Genomic DNA, 5,782 nt, shown 5'->3' on the forward strand with positions numbered 1-5,782 from the left:
TGTTTTTTAACTTTATGTCGACTTTTTTAATTGTCCCCCCATGAACGTCTCCATGTCAGTGTATTTTTACCTCCATTATCTCCCCTTACTCTGTTTTATGTCCCCCTTTTTTATCGCCTTATATGTAACATTTTATTCTCGTATTGGTTGTCATGTCACTCGGCTGAAGAGTAGCTGATTGTGCCACTTGCAGCCCTCCTCTGCCCATACGGGGCAGGGGAATGAAATCACAATAAAGAAAAAAAAGGTAGTTATTGTAGTATGTTATCAACCAAAGGTGTTGGGTATAAAGTCGCTTTATCCATTGAGTACCCTTGTGGGCTCGTGCTTTGTAAATCTCTAACAAATCTGGTTTGTGCAGAATACGTATATAATTTTCAGTGTTCCGGATAGTGTGGCCAGTTTTTGCTAAATGCATTCCCAATGCAGTTTTGCTATGTGCCTGCAAATGCTCCTTGAATCTTACTTTAAAAGGACGGCCGGTTTGACCGATACAAAATTTGTCACAACTGCTACCAATGATTTTGTAAACACCAGAACCATCAAATTTATCAGAATTATTACTCAAATTATGCTTTACTCGGAGTTTCATAGTGTTGTTACCTTGAAAACCACATCGAACCTTAGATTTCCTGAAACATTTTTCTATTTGCTGGGACATTTTTCCGTAAAATTTCATTGGAATTGTTTGGAATTTTTCTTTATTACTTCTTTTTTCTGGGTAATTGTGCACCTGTCTGCCATTTATATTCTATTTTTTTATCCTATTGTAAGGACGCATAACATTATTTGCAGAAAAACCGATGGTTACTGCTATTTGCTTTAAGGTACTAAGTTCTTGGCGTATTTCATTGTCGGCCAATGGTAATCGAAAGAGTCGGTAAATACTGAGGTGAAAAAGGTCCTTTTATATCGTGGTATATGGCAGGAACAGGCACAGATAACGCCGGCCGCTGTGGCCGAGCGGTTCTAGGCGCTTCAGTCCGGAACCACTCTGCTGCTGCGGTCGCAGGTTCGAATCCTGCCTCGGGCATGGATGTGTGTGATGTCCTTAGCTTAGTTAGGTTTAAGCAGTTCAAAGTCTAGGGGGCTGATGACCTCAGATGTTAAGTCCCATAGTGTATAGAGCCATTTGAACCATTTGAACCAGCACCGATAACAGTATCTGTATATGTACACTTTCTGAAAATCGAAAATTTATGTCTGTTATCAACTTTCTTAATAGTAAGGTCTAAATAGTTAATGGAGCTAGCTTCTTCTACTTCTGTAGTAAAAGGTATTTTTTGGTGCATACTGCCTATGGCTTGAGCAAATGCGGTAACCTCATTCTCGTCACTCTCTAACAGTAGCAAGCTGTCATCGACATAAGGATTATAATATATAGTCTTGTCTTTTTGTTGTGGAAACTTAGCAAAGAACTTACATTCTAAATCGTTCATAAAAATGTCTGCTAAAGTACATTATGTGATCAAAAGTATCCAGATACCCCACAAAACACACGTTTTTCTTATTAGGTGCACTGTACTGCCACCTACTGCCAGGTACTCCATATCAGCGACCTCAGCAGTCATTAGACATCGTGAGAGAGCAGAATGGGGCACTCTGCGGAACTCATGGCCTTAGAACGTGGTCACATGATTGGGTGTCAATTGTGTCATACATCTGTGCGCAAGATTCCCACACTCCTAAACATCCCTAGGTTGACTGTTTACGACGTGATAGTGAAGTGGAAACGTGAAGGGACACGTACCGTACGAAAGCGTACAGGCTGACCTCGTCTGTTGACTGACAGAGCCCGCCGACAGTTGAAGAGGGTCGTAATATGTAATAGGCAGACATCTATCCAGACCATCACACAGGAATTCCAAACTGCATCAGGATCCACTGCAAGTACTACGACAGGCGGGAGGTGAGAAAACTTGGATTTCAGTGTCGAGCGGCTGCTCATAAGCCACACATCACGCCGGTAAATGCCAAACGACGCCTCGCTTGATGTAAGGATCGTAAACACTGGGCGATTGAACAGTGGAAAAACGTTGTGTGGAGTGACGAGTCACGGTACATAATGTGGCGATCCGATGGCAGGGTATGGGTATGGCGAATGCCCGGTGAACGTCATCTGCCAGCGCGTGTAGTGCCAACAGGTGTGGTGTTATGGTTTTTTCATGGAGGGGTCTTGCGCCCCTTGTTGTTTTGCGTGGCAATATCAATGGAATGCGCACAGGTTGCCCAAACTCTTACGGGAATCGCAAAAGCGTGCGCGAGTAATGAGTGAATGGGCAAATGTCTATAAGGTACATTACATAGGTAGGATTGTGGACAGTTGGGAATGTGAGTCTCACGGGATGCGTGCAAGGGATAAGTCCCTGCAGTCGTGCTATTCATCTGTGTCCTCGGTGGCTCAGATGGATAGAGCGTCTGCCATATAAGCAGGAGATCCCGGGTTCGAGTCCCGGTCGGGGCACACATTTTCAGCTGTCAACATCGAGGTATATCAACAATACCTGTCGGCAACTGAGGGTTTCAGTTAGTCATCATTTAATATCAAAATGGTTCAAATGGCTCTGAGCACTATGTGACTTAACTTCTGAGGTCATCAGTCGCCTGGAACTTAGAACTAATTAAGCCTAACTAACCTAAGGACATCACACACATCCATGCCCGAGGCAGGATTCGAACCTGCGACCGTAGCGGTCGCTCGGCTCCAGACTGTAGCGCCTAGAGCCGCGCGGCCACTCCGGCCGGCCGTGGCAATATCACAGACAGTCCTACATTCATGTTTTAAGCACCTTCTTGCTTCCCATTGTTGGAGAACAATTCGGGGATGGCGACTGAATCTTTCAACACCATCGAGTGCCTGTTCATAATGCACGGCCTGTGGCGGAGTGGTTACATGACAATAGCATCCCTGTAATGTACTAGGCTGCGCACAGTCCTGATCTGAATCCTACTGAACATCTTTGCGATGTTTTGGAACGCCGACTTGTCGCGCGGGATTAGCCGAGCGGTCTATGGCGCTGCAGTCATGGACTGTACGGCTGGTCCGGGAGGAGGTTCGAGTCCTCCCTCGGGTATGGGTGTGTATGTATGTCCTTAGGATAATTTAGCTTAAGTAGTGTGTAAGCTTAGGGACTGATGACCATAGCAGTTAAGTCCCATAAGATTTCACACACATTTGGAACGCCGATTTCGTGCCAGGCCTCACCGACCGACATCGATACCTCACCTCATTGCGGCACCCCGTGAAGAATGGGCTGCCATTCCCCAAGAAACCTTCCAGCACCTGACTGAACGTATGCCTGCGAGAGTGGAAGCTGTCATCAAGGCTAAGGGTGGGTCAACACCATACTGAATTCCAGCATTACCAGTGGAGAGCGCCACGAACTTGTAAGTCATTTTTAGCCAGGTGTCCGGATACTTTTGATCACATAGTGTAGTAGTCAAACGTCACCATCCCAACACCATCTTTTTGTTGATAAATTTTGCCATTGAAGGTAAAAAATTTAAAGTTAACGCAAATTCTAAAAGTTATATTAATTCTGTGTATTATTACCCAAGGCCGTGTTACTGCTTCGATTTTGGCTTAAGCTGAGGTACTGAACTTCATTTCCTGCAGCGGCTATAAGAAATCAAAACTTATCTTGCGAGAGAAGTCAGCCTGATTAACTATCGTGGCGGTGAAGAGCACATTAATCAGCACTGTGGGTTTTGGCTCTTCTTAACGTCTTGTTCCTCTTATGGTATTTGTACGATTTTCTTTTATTTTCTCGGCTCTACTTGGCTTTTTACTGTATTACCGGATATTTTTAACTCGACAGCATTCGAGACGATCCTCCTGTAAGTCGATAAAATTGCAGAAATTCTACATTGTTTGAAGAAACAAAGATGCCTGTTGGGATGTCTACCAGCTTTAGCCCAATCGTACACACGAGGTGATCCTCATTACCTTCATCCAGTGCAACTGTTATTTTCGAATGTTCTAAAACACAGAAAGGTTCTCTTGAGACTTTGAAGAAACAGAGGTAAGGAAAATGGCTGCAACCAAATGTAGAGGTTTTGGGTCGTGGAACAGTTTCCGTGGGGACTTTCACCTTCCCCACAGCCATTATATTGTTTAACTCGTTGCGGAGAGCAGAGCAGTCACTACGTGTTGCAGAAATTGGTGTTATCTTCGTGATAATTAACGAAACTATGGGATGGTATCATGAAATGGACGGTATCACGAAAAAGGATGTGTGCTAATTACTGCGGTGCTTGCTTGTAACAGTATTATAGGTGTCCATTTTCCAGAGCGATGTTATTCCTCGTCGATGAATACCCTGACAGTTACACAGAATGGACCTCTCGGTAACCACTCTTGACACCAGATACAAGGGGAGATCAAAACGTTTCCGTTCTAAGTCCAGAACCTGTATGCCAATCAGACAAAATCGCCGTGTACGTCATTCCCCGACGCACCAGGCTGAAGATACCCGTTTGGTAAAGCACCGTGTCCTACACTTACACGTCCGTCAGGAATCGCCGACACTTCAAGGCTTATTTTGAGGGACCGAAGGCGCGGTAATCGCTTGGGGAGAGATCAGCACTATAGGGCGGGTACTCGAGTGTCCCTCCCTTGTTGTTGTCCGTAATGGATAAGCCTGGCTTCCCAAATCTGTCGGCGTCTTGTGTCGAATCGCGACCGGCAACGAACTTGGCACAATGGTGGTTTCCGAAAGACAGACGGCTCCATACACATGGTCCATTCTTCTATGGATGTCTACCGGTGTTTGTCCTATTTGGACGCGTACGGTAATAGCGTCCGCATGTCGGAAAGGTACGAATGCCACACTAATCTCTTTCTTACATGACGGTGCTTGTATATCCACACTGGGCTCACATTGCGTTGCATATAAGCTGCAGCAATGTCCTCAAACGGAAAGTTTCTGATCAGCCCTCATATTTCCCCTGTTTCGATCACGCGACGCACTTCGACAACATGCTGTCTTTACTCGCCACTTTCATTTATTCCTTCCAGCAAACTAAATTAATTTGGTGCATCTTGTAGAATCACACAGTCATTCAGTTTTAGCTGTGCGCAATGTTTTTGGCTGGCGCGTTAAGTCCCACTCGCCACTTTCATTGAGCTCTTCCTGCAACATTGACTCCGGTTTTAAAGTCGACTTAATGCCATTCAAGCAGATATTTTAGCATTAAGTAGCTGTTCTTGATTTGATTTCGGCCATTCACAAAACTTGACGGGACAGTTGTGCACAGTGCATCCATTCGCGTCTGTTGAGTTTATATTTATATATAAATTTCTTGAAACGTTCATACGAGTGCAATACGTACAATACGTACAATAAAAGAGAAGATATTCCATTGACTGAAAGATATTGAAAGCTATCCCAATGTTGCAGCGGCAGAAGGCTGCCTGATTGCCTAAACCTGGTGTACTGTGAACAACAAGTACTATCTTGTTGCCCACCGTTTACCACTCCATACTGAAGCTATTCGTGCCTCTGGCACCATATTGTATGACTAGCTAATAACAAGATCTGTTGTTTGAGAATGGGCGTGTCAGCCCAAAAAAGTAACAAGTGTAACAAAAATTTATATCAATGCAACTGAGGCGGACGAAATAAAAATTATCCAACTTCCTCAGCACTGAACAGTTGCATTACGTGGCAGTACGCCTCGAATGAGCAAGACACAATATTGCTCACAGCCATTTTCGTGCACTCTTCATTCCTTTTTCCTCTTAGTTTTATTTTTCATTTTCCACCATTTCAATCTGAAAAGA

General features: G+C 44.4%; 1 non-coding gene across 1 annotated transcript; it reads left to right on the forward strand.

Annotated features, from left to right (window-relative positions):
• The first annotated feature begins 2,390 nt into the window (after window positions 1-2,390).
• On the forward strand, window positions 2,391-2,464 carry Trnai-uau. The gene has a single exon. It is a non-coding gene; the product is annotated as a tRNA-Ile (tRNA).
• The last annotated feature ends 3,318 nt before the right edge of the window (window positions 2,465-5,782 follow it).

The sequence above is a fragment of the Schistocerca piceifrons genome, chromosome 6, assembly GCF_021461385.2.
Source record: "Schistocerca piceifrons isolate TAMUIC-IGC-003096 chromosome 6, iqSchPice1.1, whole genome shotgun sequence".
NCBI lineage: Eukaryota > Metazoa > Arthropoda > Insecta > Orthoptera > Acrididae > Schistocerca > Schistocerca piceifrons.